This window comes from Procambarus clarkii, chromosome 71 (genome assembly GCF_040958095.1).
Source record: "Procambarus clarkii isolate CNS0578487 chromosome 71, FALCON_Pclarkii_2.0, whole genome shotgun sequence".
Taxonomy (NCBI): Eukaryota; Metazoa; Arthropoda; class Malacostraca; order Decapoda; family Cambaridae; genus Procambarus; species Procambarus clarkii.
In genome coordinates this window covers 4,583,523-4,605,331 of record NC_091220.1, presented here as the reverse complement: position 1 = coordinate 4,605,331, position 21,809 = coordinate 4,583,523, and the positions used below count along the sequence as shown (strand labels likewise).

General features: G+C 44.4%; 1 non-coding gene and 1 pseudogene across 1 annotated transcript; both read left to right on the top strand.

Annotated features, from left to right (window-relative positions):
- The first annotated feature begins 5,279 nt into the window (after window positions 1-5,279).
- LOC138356355 (5S ribosomal RNA) lies at window positions 5,280-5,404 on the top strand (annotated as a pseudogene).
- An 8,179-nt stretch (window positions 5,405-13,583) lies between these two features.
- Window positions 13,584-13,702, top strand: LOC138356342 (5S ribosomal RNA). Its single transcript, XR_011224370.1, has one exon. It is a non-coding gene; the product is annotated as a 5S ribosomal RNA (ribosomal RNA).
- The last annotated feature ends 8,107 nt before the right edge of the window (window positions 13,703-21,809 follow it).

Here is a 21,809-nt window from a genome sequence, read left to right as displayed (position 1 = left end):
GCCAGCACCGACGCGTTCGGCGTAGTTGCCTTTACGCAGCAGACGGTGAATTCTGCCCACGGGGAACTGAAGTCCGGCCCTGCTGGAGCGAGACTTTGACTTGCCCTTCACTTTGCCTCCCTTGCCGCGTCCTGACATTGCTGCTGCTGTTGTGGGTTTGTGGTGTTTTATGCCGGCCCGCAGATCGAGCTTCGTGTTATATACCCCGCTCAGGATCAAGGGAGTCCGCCACTGACCAATCAGCGCGCTCCGCCACGCGACCCGCTCTGAGCTGAGTCGCGAGCGGGATATAAAAGGAAAGCTCGACTCGCGCAAAAGTTCATTATTGTATCGCAACGCCAGCCAGCACGAGCATCATCATGCCACCCAAGGCATCTGGAAAGGCTGCCAAGAAGGCCGGAAAGGCCCAGAAGGCCATTGCCAAGGGCGATAAGAAAAAGAAGCGCAGGAGGAAGGAGAGCTACAGCATCTACATCTACAAAGTGCTGAAGCAGGTCCACCCCGACACTGGTATCTCTTCCAAAGCCATGTCGATCATGAACTCGTTCGTGAACGACATCTTCGAGCGCATCGCCGCCGAGGCTTCTCGCCTGGCCCACTACAACAAGCGTTCCACCATTACCAGTCGGGAGATCCAGACGGCTGTAAGGCTCCTGTTGCCCGGAGAACTGGCCAAGCACGCCGTCTCTGAGGGCACTAAGGCCGTCACCAAGTACACCTCCTCCAAGTAAACGGCTTACTTACTGCCCTGTGGTGGTGGCTTGGCCTCAAACCAACAAACTCGGCTCCATTGGAGCCACACTTTAATTTCTAAAGAGATTGTGAGTGTTAGACACCAATACTATTATAACAAAAACCTCTGTCACTGAAAGCAAATAGCTATAAAATGAGAATATTTATGAAACTGTCTGTGTGTGTTTCTCTCTCTCAGTCTCTGTCTGTCTGTCTGTCTGTCTCTGTCTCTGTCTCTGCATGTCTCTCTCTCTCTCTCTCTCTCTCTCTCTCTCTCTCTCTCTCTCTCTCTCTCTCTCTCTCTCTCTCTCTCTCTCTCTCTCTCTCTCTCTCTCTCTCTCTCTCAACACACATATAAACACTCGGTATCTTTTTTCTAGAGATTAGAGATTCATTGTTATGTTCCACATTAGGATTACTATGCAGGCCACCCTCTTAAGGTTTGAAAATGTCAAGAAAACGGTTAATTTAAAATGTCATCTCCTAACTTAACAGATTAAGCCAGAGGACCAAAAACAGAATAAAACAGGACAGGACAGTATGTCACTTATACAAGCTGCTTTTATTTCTAGTACAGTATGACAATTTTTTTTTTTTTTTTTTTTGGAGGGGGGGGGGGAGGATCCTTGGCAGTGCATAAGAATGAAAAGCGACGGCGTTTTGTTTGTAAGAGGACAGGTTGTACTACAAATGACTTGATTTATTGATATCACGTGTACAGTGTATGTATGCCACCTAAATTATTGTATTTATTTATTTATTATATGTATAGATGAAGGTTAATTCATATGACTGATGCTAGGAATGTCTGAAATCTCCTTAGAAGGATATTTTGGCCCTGAGAAGGGCCGAGTTTGGTGTATACTAGGGTGGTCGTTTTAGCTTATGCACGCTCTCCACGGATACGGCGAGCAAGCTGAATGTCCTTTGGCATGATGGTGACACGCTTGGCGTGGATGGCACAGAGGTTAGTGTCCTCGAAGAGACCGACCAGGTAAGCCTCGGATGCCTCCTGTAAAGCCATGACGGCAGACGACTGGAAGCGAAGATCGGTCTTGAAGTCCTGGGCAATCTCGCGCACCAGACGCTGGAAGGGAAGTTTCCTGATGAGCAACTCTGTGCTCTTCTGGTAACGACGGATCTCACGCAGGGCGACCGTTCCGGGCCTGTAACGGTGAGGCTTCTTCACGCCCCCTGTGGCAGGAGCAGATTTGCGTGCTGCCTTGGTGGCCAGCTGCTTACGAGGAGCCTTGCCTCCCGTGGACTTGCGAGCAGTCTGCTTGGTGCGAGCCATGGTGAACAACTGTGGTTTGTGATGGCCGGCGCCGAAAAATTTTTGCTTATATACGCCGTCTCGAGGCGCTTGCTCGAGCGCCATTGGCTGCTCGACTCGCCTACGTCACCCCGTTGCCCCTCCCCTCCTTCCTCTGGCTGCAGCCAACAGGCAGCTCACCTCAAACACTATTATCGCTGATTTTGCTCTATTTTTTGGATTTGTGCAAAAGTCATTTCACAGAGACGTGAAACAGACGAGTAGGCAACTGCAGTTTTGAAAGCGTTGTGAGAAAGCCGTGTTTCTGCTCGAGTACAAGCATAAAGTAAGGACAGGCAGGAGTTAGGAGTTGCCATGCTACAAGTACGTCCGCTTGACGGGATATAGTCTGGGGAAATCGTGCCGAAATTTTATTATTCACACAACTTCAACACCATGACTGGACGCGGCAAGGGAGGCAAGGGACTCGGAAAGGGTGGCGCCAAGCGTCATCGTAAGGTGCTACGTGACAACATCCAGGGCACTCACCAAGCCCGCTATTCGTCGCTTAGCTCGTCGTGGCGGCGTGAAGCGTATTTCGGTCTCATCTACGAAGAGACCCGTGGCGTCCTGAAGGTATGTTCCTCGAGAACGTCATCCGTGATGCTGTAAACCTACACGGAACACGCCAAGAGGAAGACCCGTCACTGCCATGGACGTGGGTTACGCTCTGAAGCGCCAGGGTCGTACCCTCTACGGATTCGGCGGATAAGAGCTTGGCTAATCCATCGATTCCACCCACCACCACCTCAAAACGGGACCTAATTAGGTCCCTATACTTTTTTACTGAAGGGCTTAATAGACGATAACATAAATTGTTTTGATATCAGCTAGCACATTGGGTCTTATGAAATCTCATTTTTATCCTCGCATGCTAAAGGGACTCTGATTGGGGAGGGAGGGGTGGGGGGGGGGGGGAAGGTTTGTTCCGTTATATACTAGCAGAGCAGGATCATTGGTGGTGGTGGGGGGGGGGGGTGAGGGAGAGAGAGAGAGGAGAGAGATCTTCCCAACTCTTCCTTTTTACATGAGTGAGCTACCCGTTTTATTCATTTTATCCTTCTCAGAGCTGTTTTGATAGTATCCAAATGATGGTAAATGAAAAGGAGGACACGAATATCTACCAGAATTCAGGACTGGCAATCGATATGCATGTTTGAGTGCGAATCTTTTTCTCTCTCAAACTTAGGTATACGTTTTATTGTCGTACCTAAAGCGAGAACCACCACTATTGGACAAGTATGCAAGGCCCAATTTTCCTAACAAGCACGTTAATTTTGTTATTTCGACATTCTTTCCAAATTTGGTTTATCCAATTAACAGTATTATATTAAGATCATGAATTGCTGGGTTAGTTTAGGTTAGGGTTAGCTTAGCTTAGGTTAGGTTAGGTTAGCTTAGCTTAGCTTGGGTTAGCTTAGTAGGTTAGTAGGTTAAGCTTAGCTTGGTTGGGTTAGCATAGGTTAGGTTAGGTTTGATTACATTTCTATGTTAGATTAACTCAAAGATTCAAACAATTGCAGTCATTCGGCTTGTTAGTCAAACTTGCCTCTAATAGGGGCAATTTGTCTAACAAGACTATTTAGTTTTGTGTGCATATATATATATATATATAATATATATATATATATATATATATATATATATATATATATATATAATATATATATATTATAATATATATATATAATATATATATATATATATATATATATATATATTATAGCTTCAAGACTCCGAAACCAATATAGAAGCATCAAGAGGAAGTGCTTGTGTTATGGGCCAATAGGCCTTCTGCAGTTACTTCCATTCTTATGTTTTTATTCCCATTTGGTTCGTGTTTTATCTTGTGTAAATGTCAATCACCTCACCCAAAACTTTTGGTACCATATCACCTCACCCATGTATGTGTATATATATATATATATATATATATATATATAATATATATATATATATATATATATATATATATATATATATATAATATACAGAGAAAATCTACCCCAAAAGTAATGATTTATTTGTCTACAAAACTAAACTCTTTTTTGAATCATATGAGCCCCTCCACTGAGGGGGGAGGCCTGGATGTTTATTGTCATGTGTATTCATGCTGCTTGCATGTCGGTCGTTTATTTTGCCTTGTTGTTTTCTTGACAGCTTTCTTTGCCTTGGGTGGGTTTGGGAGATTTTGAAGCTCTCTTTATTTGGGCTTTTTGTTCCCAACAACAGCTGCTGCCTGCTGCTTCTTTTTTCAAGGCTGTAGGTGGTTTGTTGCTTGTGGCGGCTTTCTTGGGAGTTACCCACGGCCTTCTTTGCTGCTGTAGATGGTTTCTTGGTTGTGGTGGCTTTCTTGGGGAGTTAGAACGGCCCTCTTCTCTGCTACGGCACCAGCTTGAATGATCCACTAGCTCCACTTCCCTTGGTCTGAACAGAATGCCGTCAGCCACTGCTTTCTGAGAAATCTTCGGATGTAAATGGGCGATCTTGGCAGCCTCGACTTTGTTGTTGGCAACAACGTACTTCTGATTGCTTGTAGAGACGAGCCCTTACGGTCTTTTGAGTGCTGCGACCGCGGCTAGAACACCATTTGAATAGTTTTCGGGTGAGCAACCTGGACGCGAGTTTCCTGGTGGTGGCCACCACAGCAGCAGCAGCCGCAGCCTTCTTGGTAGGCTTTGCTTCTACCATGATGATGATGAGATAACCAAGGTGATGAGAGACGCTCAGACAGTCACGGGGGAATGATGCTGCCGCCGCTTGAGCCGAACCTATTTATGTGCCGGCACGGTACAGAAGCTGGCAACCTGGCAACTCGTCCACCAATCACGACGGTTGGTTTTACGGCTCCGAAACCTGGATCCATATTCTTCTCTAAAATAGAAGCATTTGTTTCATGGTCTTTGTAAAAGTATCATAAAGCAGGACAGATGAGGACAAATATCATAAAACTGAAGAGCAGAGAGCACACACATGTATGTATTACAAAAGAAAATCCACAAATTCATTAGAAATTGGCAGGGTAGGCTGAGGAAGTAGGTAGATGTAAATATGTCTGTAAATGGCGAAAGAACATAAACCAAGACTGAATAAACCGATGTTAAATATCCATGCCAAGGAGACAAAAATTATGTTAGGATACAATTACCATTAAGCACACCACAAGAAGGTCCGTATCCTGCCGTGGATGACTAAAAAGAGGTGGTTATTAGCCACAATGTGTAGGGCAGTCTATGCCAACGGCCATACCACGTTGAGAAACACCGCTTCTCGTCCGATCAGCGAAGTTAAGCAACGTATGGGTTTGGTTTAGTACTTGGATGGGTGAACCCGGCCTGGGAACACCAAATGCTGTTGGCAATAATGTTTTTTGTTTGTTTTGTTTTGTTTCGTTTGTTTTTGTTTTGAATGGCTGGCTGGCTGGCTGGCTGGCTGCTGGCTGCCACGGGAAATTCACGGAGTTGGTGGAATAAGGCCTGGTAAAATGAATTAATATGTATGTCATGTTTAAAACAAACTCGCTTAATATAGTGTGTGAGGCTTTATACAAAACAAACTAACCAAAAACAAAACATGTTCTGTATATATATATATATATATATATATATATATATATATATATATATATATATATATATATATATATATATATATATATATATATATATATATATAGCTTAATCCGGGTTTGAACTCGCAACTCCAAGAATACGCATCACTTATATACACTTTACCACTGGACCACTGCAGGACACTTGATGCTGAGGTATCAATTTAATGACGTAAATGCCATTTCCACAAATAAATGATAATTTAAAAGTATTTGTATGTACAAATCTTTTCTGTTTAAAAGGCTACAATATCAGTTACTGATATAATTTGTGTTAATGTTTCTATACCCACAGGAAGGCATGTTTTTGCTTATATGTAAGGGGTACGGAGAAGGAATCCACAGACCATCATTCCCCTTCCCCCCCCCCCCCCCTCCCACCTACTACTACCACCACCACCACCACCACCACCACCACCACTACTCACCACTACTCACCACCAATCACCACCAATCACCACCACCACCAATCACCACCACCACACCTAACCGAAAACCCCCAACACATCAACCCTCCCCCAATCAACAGGCGAAATAATAACCCTCAAATGCCTGCCTGCCTTGCCTGCCAGCCAGCCAATACTAACGGTCTTCTCAGAAAGAAAATCTCTTGTATCTGTATTACTTGATGAAATGTATGATTTCTAATAATGAAAATAAATTGTTATGTCGGTTGTATGAGCATAATGACCAATATGCACATGATATGAATGAATTAAATAGTGTAGTTTTAAGTAATTAGGTTGTAGACACATTAAGCGGATTATGATATTTGACGCGTCCAGAACCTGGTGATTTTTGGTTTAGTTTTAAATGCACCACCACCACCACCATTGCTTCCCCAGAGCCTAATTAAGGACCGGTAAAAGGAGTCAATATGTATGTCATCTATAAAACCAAAGAATGAATAAAAACACACACACACAAACCTACATAATAGTACTAGGAAGATTGTATGGCATAAAAAAAAAAAAAGTACTCCCATTGGGTCGTTTGAACTCGCGACTTCCAAAACACCAGCCACACACCTTACCACCCAGCCACCATAGAGTTGGTATAATTGTGCAACTTTAGTTATAAAACTAAAGTTCTTATTGTCTCAAATCTTATTGTCTGTTCTATGAAAAGGCATGATGTAAATTATGTATTTTTTGAATGATTGAATTGTAGGCACATTAAGCGGATTCGATATTTGATATATCCAGAAAAGGTGATTTCTGTTCAGTTTTAAAATGCATCACCGTTAACGCTAAAGGACTGGTTAAAACGACTCGATGTTTGTCATTTTTAAAATAAACACTAAAACTAGGCCCTTAACATATATAATGTTTGAATATAAATTGAATGCATATAAATACAAAGTGGGAGTGGCTGGCTGGCTGGGCTGGCTGGCTGCTGGCTGGCTGGGCTGGCTGGCTGGCTGGCTGGCTGGCTGGCTGGCTGCCTGCCTGCCTGCCTGGCTGGCTGGCTGGCTGGCTGGCTGGCTGGCTGGCTGGCTGCCTGCCTGCCTGCCTGCCTGCATGCCTGCCTGCCTGCCTGCCTGCAGCTGCCTGCCTGCCTGCCTGCCTGCCTGCCTGCCTGCTGGCTGGCTGGCTGGCTGGCTGGCTGGCTGCCCCGCCCGCCCGCCCGCCTGCCCAGCCCGCCTGCTTGCCTTGCCTTGCCTGTCCTGTCCTGTTATTGCCTTGCCTTGCCTTGCCCTGTGCCTGTGCCTTGCCTTGCCTTGCCTTGCCTTGCCTTGCCTTGCTTGCCTTGCCCTGCCCCTGCCCTTGGCTGCAGCTGGCTGGCTGGCCGTAAATCAACTCTTAACAACACCACAACCACACCACACCATCACTCATCACCCATCACCCACCACCGGCCCCAGTCTCCCAGCCTCTCTTATATACCCGAGCAGGCCCTTTAAATTATTTGAATTGTTGCACTTCGGCCAATGGCACGATCGCTGCTGCCTCAAACATATTCTGGTTCACAAGTATTATAATATATGTATATTATATTATATATATATATATATATATATATATATCTATATATATATATATCTAATATATATATATAGATATATATATATTATATATATATATATATATATATTTATTCATGAAACACATAAAACCTTGATCATTTATTCATTCATTACGTCTAGTGACGAATTGCTTTTGTTCATTTGTATGATTAAAATTGATAGAATATGAATTCCTCGCTTAAAGTAAATATAAAATATATATTGGATTTATATGATTGGTTAATATTCCAAGTGATGCTGAATATCCCCTATAATTTTGTTTTGTTTGTTTGTTATGTACACATTCCAAATGAAATCAATATAAATGTTATTATGAATGTGTGAAAGTTGATTGTCTACTTGAATCTCTCTATTAAAGTGTGTGTGGCTCCGGATGGAGCCTGGTTATGGTAATTTGTCGTGGTGGGTGGCAGAAGTGCTTGACTTCTTCTCTGTCTTCTTTGGCAAAGAAATGCCTGAATGTTTGGAAGAACACCTCCCTGTGCAATGGTTACGCCAGGACAGAAGTTTGTTTGAGTTCTTCGTTCGTTGCGGATGGCCAACTGCAAGTGACGTGGGATGATACGGGTCTTCTTGTTGTCACGTGCGGGCGTTACCGGCGAGCTCCAGAACTTCGGCAGCGAGGTATTCCATGACGGCTGCCAGGTAGGACAGGAGCGCCAGCACGACGCGTTCGGCGTAGTTGCCTTTACGCAGCAGACGGTGAATTCTGCCCACGGGGAACTGAAGTCCGGCCCTGCTGGAGCGAGACTTTGACTTGCCCTTCACTTTGCCTCCCTTGCCGCGTTTCCTGACATTGCTGATGCTGTTGTGGGTTGTGGTGTTTTATGCCGGCCGCAGATCGAGCTTCGTGTTATCTACCCCGCTCAGGATCAAGGGAGTCCGCCACTGACCAATCAGCGCGCTCCGCCACGCGACCCGCTCTGGAGCTGAGTCGCGAGCGGGATATAAAAGGAAAGCTCGACTCGCGCAAAAGTTCATTATTGTATCGCAACGCCAGCCAGCACGAGCATCATCATGCCACCCAAGGCATCTGGAAAGGCTGCCAAGAAGGCCGGAAAGGCCCAGAAGGCCATTGCCAAGGGCGATAAGAAAAAAGAAGCGCAGGAGGAAGGAGAGCTACAGCATCTACATCTACAAAGTGCTGAAGCAGGTCCACCCCGACACTGGTATCTCTTCCAAAGCCATGTCGATCATGAACTCGTTCGTGAACGACATCTTCGAGCGCATCGCCGCCGAGGCTTCTCGCCTGGGCCCACTACAACAAGCGTTCCACCATTACCAGTCGGGAGATCCAGACGGCTGTAAGGCTCCTGTTGCCCGGAGAACTGGCCAAGCACGCCGTCTCTGAGGGCACTAAGGCCGTCACCAAGTACACCTCCTCCAAGTAAAACGGCTTACTTACTGCCCTGTGGTGGTGGCTTGGCCTCAAACCAACAAACTCGGCTCCATTGGAGCCACACTTTAATTTCTAAAGAGATTGTGAGTGTTAGACACCAATACTATTATAACAAAACCTCTGTCCACTTAAAGCAAATAGCTATAACAATGAGAATATTTATGAAACTGTCGGTGTGTGTTTCTCTCTCTCAGTCTCTGTCTGTCTGTCTGTCTGTCTCTGTCTCTGTCCTCTGGCAGTCTCTCTCTCTCCTCTCTCTCTCTCTCTCTCTCTCTCTCTCTCTCTCTCTCTCTCTCTCCTCTCTCTCTCTCTCTCTCTCTCTCTCTCTCTCTCTCTCTCTCAACACACATATAAACACTCGGTATCTTTTTTCTAGAGATTAGAGATTCATTGTTATGTTCCACATTAGGATTACTATGCAGGCCACCCTCTTAAGGTTTGAAAATGTCAAGAAAACGGTTAATTTAAAATGTCATCTCCTAACTTAACAGATTAAGCCAGAGGACCAAAAACAGAATAAAACAGGACAGGACAGTATGTCACTTATACAAGCTGCTTTTATTTCTAGTACAGTATGACAATTTTTTTTTTTTTTTTTTTGGGGGGGGGGGGGAGGATCCTTGGCAGTGCATAAGAATGAAAAGCGACGGCGTTTTGTTTGTAAGAGGACAGGTTGTACTACAAATGACTTGATTTATTGATATCACGTGTACAGTGTATGTATGCCACCTAAATTATTGTATTTATTTATTTATTATATGTATAGATGAAGGTTAATTCATATGACTGATGCTAGGAATGTCTGAAATCTCCTTAGAAGGATATTTTGGCCCTGAGAAGGGCCGAGTTTGGTGTATACTAGGGTGGTCGTTTTAGCTTATGCACGCTCTCCACGGATACGGCGAGCAAGCTGAATGTCCTTTGGCATGATGGTGACACGCTTGGCGTGGATGGCACAGAGGTTAGTGTCCTCGAAGAGACCGACCAGGTAAGCCTCGGATGCCTCCTGTAAAGCCATGACGGCAGACGACTGGAAGCGAAGATCGGTCTTGAAGTCCTGGGCAATCTCGCGCACCAGACGCTGGAAGGGAAGTTTCCTGATGAGCAACTCTGTGCTCTTCTGGTAACGACGGATCTCACGCAGGGCGACCGTTCCGGGCCTGTAACGGTGAGGCTTCTTCACGCCCCCTGTGGCAGGAGCAGATTTGCGTGCTGCCTTGGTGGCCAGCTGCTTACGAGGAGCCTTGCCTCCCGTGGACTTGCGAGCAGTCTGCTTGGTGCGAGCCATGGTGAACAACTGTGGTTTGTGATGGCCGGCGCCGAAAAATTTTTGCTTATATACGCCGTCTCGAGGCGCTTGCTCGAGCGCCATTGGCTGCTCGACTCGCCTACGTCACCCCGTTGCCCCTCCCCTCCTTCCTCTGGCTGCAGCCAACAGGCAGCTCACCTCAAACACTATTATCGCTGATTTTGCTCTATTTTTTGGATTTGTGCAAAAGTCATTTCACAGAGACGTGAAACAGACGAGTAGGCAACTGCAGTTTTGAAAGCGTTGTGAGAAAGCCGTGTTTCTGCTCGAGTACAAGCATAAAGTAAGGACAGGCAGGAGTTAGGAGTTGCCATGCTACAAGTACGTCCGCTTGACGGGATATAGTCTGGGGAAATCGTGCCGAAATTTTATTATTCACACAACTTCAACACCATGACTGGACGCGGCAAGGGAGGCAAGGGACTCGGAAAGGGTGGCGCCAAGCGTCATCGTAAGGTGCTACGTGACAACATCCAGGGCATCACCAAGCCCGCTATTCGTCGCTTAGCTCGTCGTGGCGGCGTGAAGCGTATTTCGGGTCTCATCTACGAAGAGACCCGTGGCGTCCTGAAGGTGTTCCTCGAGAACGTCATCCGTGATGCTGTAACCTACACGGAACACGCCAAGAGGAAGACCGTCACTGCCATGGACGTGGTGTACGCTCTGAAGCGCCAGGGTCGTACCCTCTACGGATTCGGCGGATAAGAGCTTGGCTAATCCATCGATTCCACCCACCACCACCTCAAAACGGGACCTAATTAGGTCCCTATACTTTTTTACTGAAGGGCTTAATAGACGATAACATAAATTGTTTTGATATCAGCTAGCACATTGGGTCTTATGAAATCTATTTTTTATCCTCGCATGCTTAAAGGGACTCTGATTGGGGAGGGAGGGGTGGGGGGGGGGGGGAAGGTTTGTTCCGTTATATACTAGCAGAGCAGGATCATTGGTGGTGGTGGGGGGGGGGGGTGAGGGAGAGAGAGAGAGAGAGAGAGAGATCTTTCCCAACTCTTCCTTTTTACATGAGTGAGCTACCCGTTTTATTCATTTTATCCTTCTCAGAGCTGTTTTGATAGTATCCAAATGATGGTAAATGAAAAGGGAGGACACGAATATCTACCCAGAATTCAGGACTGGCAATCGATATGCATGTTTGAGTGCGAATCTTTTTCTCTCTCAACTTAGGTATACGTTTATGTCGTACCTAAAAGCGAGAACCACACTATTGGGACAAGTATGCAAGGCCCAATTTTCCTAACAAGCACAGTTAATTTTGTTATTTTCGAACATTTCTTTCCAAATTGGTTTATCCAATTAACAGTATTATATTAAGATCATGAATTGCTGGGTTAGGTTAGGTTAGGTTAGCTTAGCTTAGGTTAGGTTAGGTTAGCTTAGCTTAGCTTGGGTTAGCTTAGGTTAGGTTAGGTTAGCTTAGCTTGGGTTAGCATAGGTTAGGTTAGGTTTGATTACATTTCTATGTTAGATTTAACTCAAATTCAAAACAATTGCAGTCATTCGGCTTGTTAGTCAACTTGCCTCTAATAGGGGCAATTTGTCTAACAAGACTATTTAGTTTTGTGTGCATATATATATATATATATATATATATATATATATATATATATATATATATATATATATATATTATATATATATATATATATATATATATATATATATATATATATTATAGCTTCAAGACTCCGAACCAATATAGAAGCATCAAGAGGAAGTGCTTGTGTTATGGGCCAATAGGCCTTCTGCAGTTACTTCCATTCTTATGTTTTTATTCCCATTGGTTCGTGTTTTATCTTGTGTAAATGTCAATCACCTCACCCAAAACTTTGGTACCATATCACCTCACCCATGTATGTGTATATATATATATATATATATATATATATATATATATATATATATATATATATATATATATATATATATATATAATATACAGAGTAAATCTACCCCAAAAGTAATGATTTATTTGTCTACAAAACTAAACTCTTTTTGGAATCATATGAGGCCCCTCCACTGAGGGGGGAGGCCTGGATGTTTATTGTCATGTGTATTCATGCTGCTTGCATGTCGTCGTTTATTTTGCCTTTGTTGTTTTCTTGACAGCTTTCTTTGCCTTGGGTGGTTTGGGAGATTTTGAAGCTCTCTTTATTTTGGGCTTTTTGTTCCCAACAACAAGCTGCTGCTGCTGCTTCTTTTTCAAGGCTGTAGGTGGTTTGTTGCTTGTGGCGGCTTTCTTGGGAGTTACCACGGCCTTCTTTGCTGCTGTAGATGGTTTCTTGGTTGTGGTGGCTTTCTTGGGAGTTAGAACGGCCCTCTTCTCTGCTACGGCCAGCTTGAATGATCCACTAGCTCCACTTCCCTTGGTCTGAACAAGAATGCCGTCAGCCACTGCTTTCTTGAGAAATCTTCGGATGTAAATGGCGATCTTGGCAGCCTCGACTTTGTTGTTGGCAACAACGTACTTCTTGATTGCTTGTAGAGACGAGCCCTTACGGTCTTTGAGTGCTGCGACCGCGGCTAGAACCATTTGACTAGTTTTCGGGTGAGCAACCTGGACGCGAGGTTTCCTGGTGGTGGCCACCACAGCAGCAGCAGCCGCAGCCTTCTTGGTAGGCTTTGCTTCTACCATGATGATGATGAGATAACCAAGGTGATGAGAGACGCTCAGACAGTCACGGGGGAATGATGCTGCCGCCGCTTGAGCCGAACCTATTTATGTGCCGGCACGGTACAGAAGCTGCAACCTGGCAACTCGTCCACCAATCACGACGGTTGGTTTTACGGCTCCGAAACCTGGATCCCATATCTTCTCTAAAATAGAAGCATTTGTTCATGTTCTTTGTAAAAGTATCATAAAGCAGGACAGATGAGACAAATATCATAAAAACTGAAGAGCAGATGAGCACACACATGTATGTATTACAAAAGAAAATCCACAAATTCATTAGAAATTGGCAGGGTAGGCTGAGGAAGTAGGTAGATGTAAAATGTCTGTAAATGGCGAAAGAACATAAACCCAAGACTGAATAAACGATGTTAAATATCCATGCCAAGGAGACAAAAATATGTTAGGATACAATTACCATTAAGACACCACAAGAAGGTCCGTATCCTGCCGTGATGACTAAAAAGAGTTGGTTATTAGCCACAATGTGTAGGCAGTCTCATGCCAACGGCCATACCACGTTGAGAACACCGCTTCTCGTCCGATCAGCGAAGTTAAGCAACGTTGGGTTTGGTTAGTACTTGGATGGGTGACCGCCTGGGAACACCAAATGCTGTTGGCAATAATGTTTTTTGTTTTGTTTTGTTTTGTTTCGTTTGTTTTTGTTTGAAGCTGGCTGGCTGGCTGGCTGGCTGGCTGGCTCCACGGGAAATTCACGGAGTTGTGTGGAATAAGGCCTGGTAAAATGAATTAATATGTATGTCATGTTTAAAACAAACTCGCTTAATATAGTGTGTGAGGCTTTATACAAAAACAAACAACCAAAACAAAACATGTTGTATATATATATATATATATATTATATATATATATATATATATATATATATATATATATATATATATATATATATATATATATAGCTTAATCCGGGTTTGAACTCGCAACTCCAAGAATACGCATCACTTATATACACTTTACCACTGGACCACTGCAGGACACTTGATGCTGAGGTATCAATTTAATGACGTAAATGCCATTTCCACAAATAAATGATAATTTAAAAGTATTTGTATGTACAAATCTTTTCTGTTTAAAAGGCTACAATATCAGTTACTGATATAATTTGTGTTAATGTTTCTATACCCACAGGAAGGCATGTTTTTGCTTATATGTAAGGGGTACGGAGAAGGAATCCACAGACCATCATTCCCCTTCCCCCCCCCCCCCTCCCACCTACTACTACCACCACCACCACCACCACCACCACCACCACCACTACTCACCACTACTCACCACCAATCACCACCAATCACCACCACCACCAATCACCACCACCACACCTAACCGAAAACCCCCTAACACATCAACCCTCCCCCCAATCAACAGGCGAAATAATAACCCTCAAATGCCTGCCTGCCTGCCTGCCAGCCAGCCAATACTAACGGTCTTCTCAGAAAGAAAATCTCTTTGTATCTGTATTACTTGATGAAATGTATGATTCTAATAATGAAAATAAATTGTTATGTCGGTTGTATGAGCATAATGACCAATATGCACATGATATGAATGAATTAAATAGTGTAGTTTTAAGTAATTAGGTTGTAGACACATTAAGCGGATATGATATTTGACGCGTCCAGAACTGGTGATTTTTGGTTTAGTTTTAAATGCACCACCACCACCACCATTGCTTCCCCAGAGCCTAATTAAGGACCGGTAAAAGGAGTCAATATGTATGTCATCTATAAAACCAAAGAATGAATAAAAACACACACACACAAACCTACATAATAGTACTAGGAAGATTGTATGGCATAAAAAAAAAAAAGTACTCCCATTGGGTCGTTTGAACTCGCGACTTCCAAAACACCAGCCACACACCTTACCACCCAGCCACCATAGAGTTGGTATAATTGTGCAACTTTAGTTATAAAACTAAAGTTCTTATTGTCTCAAATCTTATTGTCTGTTCTATGAAAAGGCATGATGTAAATTATGTATTTTTTGAATGATTGAATTGTAGGCACATTAAGCGGATTCGATATTTGATATATCCAGAAAAGGTGATTTCTGTTCAGTTTTAAAATGCATCACCGTTAACGCTAAAGGACTGGTAAAACGACTCGATGTTTGTCATTTTTAAAATAAACACTAAAACTAGGCCCTTAACATATATAATGTTTGAATATAAATTGAATGCATATAAATACAAAGTGGGAGTGGCTGGCTGGCTGGCTGGCTGGCTGGCTGGCTGGCTGGCTGGCTGGTGGCTGGCTGGCTGGCTGGCTGGCTGCCTGCCTGCCTGCCTGGCTGGCTGCTGGCTGGCTGGCTGGCTGGCTGGCTGGCTGGCTGCCTGCCTGCCTGCCTGCCTGCCTGCCTGCCTGCCTGCCTGCCTGCCTGCCTGCCTGCCTGCCTGCCTGCCTGCCTGCCTGCCTGCTGGCTGGCTGGCTGGCTGGCTGCCCGCCCGCCCGCCCGCCTGCCCGCCCGCCTGCTTGCCTTGCCTTGCCTGTCCTGTCCTGTTATTGCCTTGCCTTGCCTTGCCTTGCCTTGCCTTGCCTTGCCTTGCCTTGCCTTGCCTTGCCTTGCCTTGCCCTGCCCTGCCTTGGCTGCAGCTGGCTGGCTGGCCGTAAATCAACTCTTAACAACACCACACCACACCACACCATCACTCATCACCCATCACCCACCACCGGCCCCAGTCTCCCAGCCTCTCTTATATACCCGAGCAGGCCCTTTAAATTATTTGAATTGTTGCACTTCGGCCAATGGCACGATCGCTGCTGCTCAAACATATTCTGGTTCACAAGTATTATAATATATTATATTATATTATATTATATATATATATATATATATATATATATATATATATATATATATATATATATATATATATATATATATATTTATTCATGAAACACATTAAAACCTTGATCATTTATTCATTCATTACGTCTAGTGAAGAATTGCTTTTGTTCATTTGTATGATTAAAAATTGATAGAATATGAATTCCTCGCTTAAAGTAAAATATAAAATATATATTGGATTTATATGATTGGTTAATATTCCAAGTGATGCTGAATATCCCCTATAATTTTGTTTTGTTTGTTTGTTATGTACACATTCCAAATGAAATCAATATAAATGTTATTATTAATGTTTGAAAGTTGATTGTCTACTTGAATCTCTCTATTAAAGTGTGTGTGGCTCCGGATGGAGCCTGGTTATGGTATTTGTCGTGGTGGGTGGCAGAAGTGCTTACTTCTTCTCTGTCTTCTTTGGCAAAAGAACTGCCTGAATGTTTGGAAGAACACCTCCCTGTGCAATGGTTACGCCAGACAGAAGTTTGTTGAGTTCTTCGTCGTTGCGGATGGCCAACTGCAAGTGACGTGGGATGATACGGGTCTTCTTGTTGTCACGTGCGGCGTTACCGGCGAGCTCCAGAACTTCGGCAGCGAGGTATTCCATGACGGCTGCCAGGTAGACAGGAGCGCCAGCACCGACGCGTTCGGCGTAGTTGCCTTTACGCAGCAGACGGTGAATTCTGCCCACGGGGAACTGAAGTCCGGCCCTGCTGGAGCGAGACTTTGACTTGCCCTTCACTTTGCCTCCCTTGCCGCGTCCTGACATTGCTGCTGCTGTTGTGGGTTTGTGGTGTTTTATGCCGGCCCGCAGATCGAGCTTCGTGTTATATACCCCGCTCAGGATCAAGGGAGTCCGCCACTGACCAATCAGCGCGCTCCGCCACGCGACCCGCTCTGAGCTGAGTCGCGAGCGGGATATAAAAGGAAAGCTCGACTCGCGCAAAAGTTCATTATTGTATCGCAACGCCAGCCAGCACGAGCATCATCATGCCACCCAAGGCATCTGGAAAGGCTGCCAAGAAGGCCGGAAAGGCCCAGAAGGCCATTGCCAAGGGCGATAAGAAAAAGAAGCGCAGGAGGAAGGAGAGCTACAGCATCTACATCTACAAAGTGCTGAAGCAGGTCCACCCCGACACTGGTATCTCTTCCAAAGCCATGTCGATCATGAACTCGTTCGTGAACGACATCTTCGAGCGCATCGCCGCCGAGGCTTCTCGCCTGGCCCACTACAACAAGCGTTCCACCATTACCAGTCGGGAGATCCAGACGGCTGTAAGGCTCCTGTTGCCCGGAGAACTGGCCAAGCACGCCGTCTCTGAGGGCACTAAGGCCGTCACCAAGTACACCTCCTCCAAGTAAACGGCTTACTTACTGCCCTGTGGTGGTGGCTTGGCCTCAAACCAACAAACTCGGCTCCATTGGAGCCACACTTTAATTTCTAAAGAGATTGTGAGTGTTAGACACCAATACTATTATAACAAAAACCTCTGTCACTGAAAGCAAATAGCTATAAAATGAGAATATTTATGAAACTGTCTGTGTGTGTTTCTCTCTCTCAGTCTCTGTCTGTCTGTCTGTCTGTCTCTGTTCTGTCTCTGTCTCTCTCTCTGTCTCTCTCTCTCTCTCTCTCTCTCTCTCTCTCTCTCTCTCTCTCTCTCTCTCTCTCTCTCTCTCTCTCTCTCTCTCTCTCTCTCTCTCTCTCTCTCTCTCTCTCTCTCTCAACACACATATAAACACTCGGTATCTTTTTTCTAGAGATTAGAGATTCATTGTTATGTTCCACATTAGGATTACTATGCAGGCCACCCTCTTAAGGTTTGAAAATGTCAAGAAAACGGTTAATTTAAAATGTCATCTCCTAACTTAACAGATTAAGCCAGAGGACCAAAAACAGAATAAAACAGGACAGGACAGTATGTCACTTATACAAGCTGCTTTTATTTCTAGTACAGTATGACAATTTTTTTTTTTTTTTTTTTGGAGGGGGGGGGGAGGATCCTTGGCAGTGCATAAGAATGAAAAGCGACGGCGTTTTGTTTGTAAGAGGACAGGTTGTACTACAAATGACTTGATTTATTGATATCACGTGTACAGTGTATGTATGCCACCTAAATTATTGTATTTATTTATTTATTATATGTATAGATGAAGGTTAATTCATATGACTGATGCTAGGAATGTCTGAAATCTCCTTAGAAGGATATTTTGGCCCTGAGAAGGGCCGAGTTTGGTGTATACTAGGGTGGTCGTTTTAGCTTATGCACGCTCTCCACGGATACGGCGAGCAAGCTGAATGTCCTTTGGCATGATGGTGACACGCTTGGCGTGGATGGCACAGAGGTTAGTGTCCTCGAAGAGACCGACCAGGTAAGCCTCGGATGCCTCCTGTAAAGCCATGACGGCAGACGACTGGAAGCGAAGATCGGTCTTGAAGTCCTGGGCAATCTCGCGCACCAGACGCTGGAAGGGAAGTTTCCTGATGAGCAACTCTGTGCTCTTCTGGTAACGACGGATCTCACGCAGGGCGACCGTTCCGGGCCTGTAACGGTGAGGCTTCTTCACGCCCCCTGTGGCAGGAGCAGATTTGCGTGCTGCCTTGGTGGCCAGCTGCTTACGAGGAGCCTTGCCTCCCGTGGACTTGCGAGCAGTCTGCTTGGTGCGAGCCATGGTGAACAACTGTGGTTTGTGATGGCCGGCGCCGAAAAATTTTTGCTTATATACGCCGTCTCGAGGCGCTTGCTCGAGCGCCATTGGCTGCTCGACTCGCCTACGTCACCCCGTTGCCCCTCCCCTCCTTCCTCTGGCTGCAGCCAACAGGCAGCTCACCTCAAACACTATTATCGCTGATTTTGCTCTATTTTTTGGATTTGTGCAAAAGTCATTTCACAGAGACGTGAAACAGACGAGTAGGCAACTGCAGTTTTGAAAGCGTTGTGAGAAAGCCGTGTTTCTGCTCGAGTACAAGCATAAAGTAAGGACAGGCAGGAGTTAGGAGTTGCCATGCTACAAGTACGTCCGCTTGACGGGATATAGTCTGGGGAAATCGTGCCGAAATTTTATTATTCACACAACTTCAACACCATGACTGGACGCGGCAAGGGAGGCAAGGGACTCGGAAAGGGTGGCGCCAAGCGTCATCGTAAGGTGCTACGTGACAACATCCAGGGCATCACCAAGCCCGCTATTCGTCGCTTAGCTCGTCGTGGCGGCGTGAAGCGTATTTCGGGTCTCATCTACGAAGAGACCCGTGGCGTCCTGAAGGTGTTCCTCGAGAACGTCATCCGTGATGCTGTAACCTACACGGAACACGCCAAGAGGAAGACCGTCACTGCCATGGACGTGGTGTACGCTCTGAAGCGCCAGGGTCGTACCCTCTACGGATTCGGCGGATAAGAGCTTGGCTAATCCATCGATTCCACCCACCACCACCTCAAAACGGGACCTAATTAGGTCCCTATACTTTTTTACTGAAGGGCTTAATAGACGATAACATAAATTGTTTTGATATCAGCTAGCACATTGGGTCTTATGAAATCTATTTTTTATCCTCGCATGCTTAAAGGGACTCTGATTGGGGAGGGAGGGGTGGGGGGGGGGGGGAAGGTTTGTTCCGTTATATACTAGCAGAGCAGGATCATTGGTGGTGGGGGGGGGGGGGGTGAGGGAGAGAGAGAGAGAGAGAGAGATCTTTCCCAACTCTTCCTTTTTACATGAGTGAGCTACCCGTTTTATTCATTTTATCCTTCTCAGAGCTGTTTTGATAGTATCCAAATGATGGTAAATGAAAAGGGAGGACACGAATATCTACCCAGAATTCAGGACTGGCAATCGATATGCATGTTTGAGTGCGAATCTTTTTCTCTCTCAACTTAGGTATACGTTTATGTCGTACCTAAAAGCGAGAACCACACTATTGGGACAAGTATGCAAGGCCCAATTTTCCTAACAAGCACAGTTAATTTTGTTATTTTCGAACATTTCTTTCCAAATTGGTTTATCCAATTAACAGTATTATATTAAGATCATGAATTGCTGGGTTAGGTTAGGTTAGGTTAGCTTAGCTTAGGTTAGGTTAGGTTAGCTTAGCTTAGCTTGGGTTAGCTTAGGTTAGGTTAGGTTAGCTTAGCTTGGGTTAGCATAGGTTAGGTTAGGTTTGATTACATTTCTATGTTAGATTTAACTCAAATTCAAAACAATTGCAGTCATTCGGCTTGTTAGTCAACTTGCCTCTAATAGGGGCAATTTGTCTAACAAGACTATTTAGTTTTGTGTGCATATATATATATATATATATATATATATATATATATATATATATATATATATATATATATATATATATATATATATATATATATATATATATATATTATAGCTTCAAGACTCCGAACCAATATAGAAGCATCAAGAGGAAGTGCTTGTGTTATGGGCCAATAGGCCTTCTGCAGTTACTTCCATTCTTATGTTTTTATTCCCATTGGTTCGTGTTTTATCTTGTGTAAATGTCAATCACCTCACCCAAAACTTTGGTACCATATCACCTCACCCATGTATGTGTATATATATATATATATATATATATATATATATATATATATATATATATATATATATATATATATAATATACAGAGTAAATCTACCCCAAAAGTAATGATTTATTTGTCTACAAAACTAAACTTTTTGGAATCATATGAGGCCCCTCCACTGAGGGGGGAGGCCTGGATGTTTATTGTCATGTGTATTCATGCTGCTTGCATGTCGTCGTTTATTTTGCCTTTGTTGTTTTCTTGACAGCTTTCTTTGCCTTGGGTGGTTTGGGAGATTTTGAAGCTCTCTTTATTTTGGGCTTTTTGTTCCCAACAACAAGCTGCTGCTGCTGCTTCTTTTTCAAGGCTGTAGGTGGTTTGTTGCTTGTGGCGGCTTTCTTGGGAGTTACCACGGCCTTCTTTGCTGCTGTAGATGGTTTCTTGGTTGTGGTGGCTTTCTTGGGAGTTAGAACGGCCCTCTTCTCTGCTACGGCCAGCTTGAATGATCCACTAGCTCCACTTCCCTTGGTCTGAACAAGAATGCCGTCAGCCACTGCTTTCTTGAGAAATCTTCGGATGTAAATGGCGATCTTGGCAGCCTCGACTTTGTTGTTGGCAACAACGTACTTCTTGATTGCTTGTAGAGACGAGCCCTTACGGTCTTTGAGTGCTGCGACCGCGGCTAGAACCATTTGACTAGTTTTCGGGTGAGCAACCTGGACGCGAGGTTTCCTGGTGGTGGCCACCACAGCAGCAGCAGCCGCAGCCTTCTTGGTAGGCTTTGCTTCTACCATGATGATGATGAGATAACCAAGGTGATGAGAGACGCTCAGACAGTCACGGGGGAATGATGCTGCCGCCGCTTGAGCCGAACCTATTTATGTGCCGGCACGGTACAGAAGCTGCAACCTGGCAACTCGTCCACCAATCACGACGGTTGGTTTTACGGCTCCGAAACCTGGATCCCATATCTTCTCTAAAATAGAAGCATTTGTTCATGTTCTTTGTAAAAGTATCATAAAGCAGGACAGATGAGACAAATATCATAAAAACTGAAGAGCAGATGAGCACACACATGTATGTATTACAAAAGAAAATCCACAAATTCATTAGAAATTGGCAGGGTAGGCTGAGGAAGTAGGTAGATGTAAAATGTCTGTAAATGGCGAAAGAACATAAACCCAAGACTGAATAAACGATGTTAAATATCCATGCCAAGGAGACAAAAATATGTTAGGATACAATTACCATTAAGACACCACAAGAAGGTCCGTATCCTGCCGTGATGACTAAAAAGAGTTGGTTATTAGCCACAATGTGTAGGCAGTCTCAT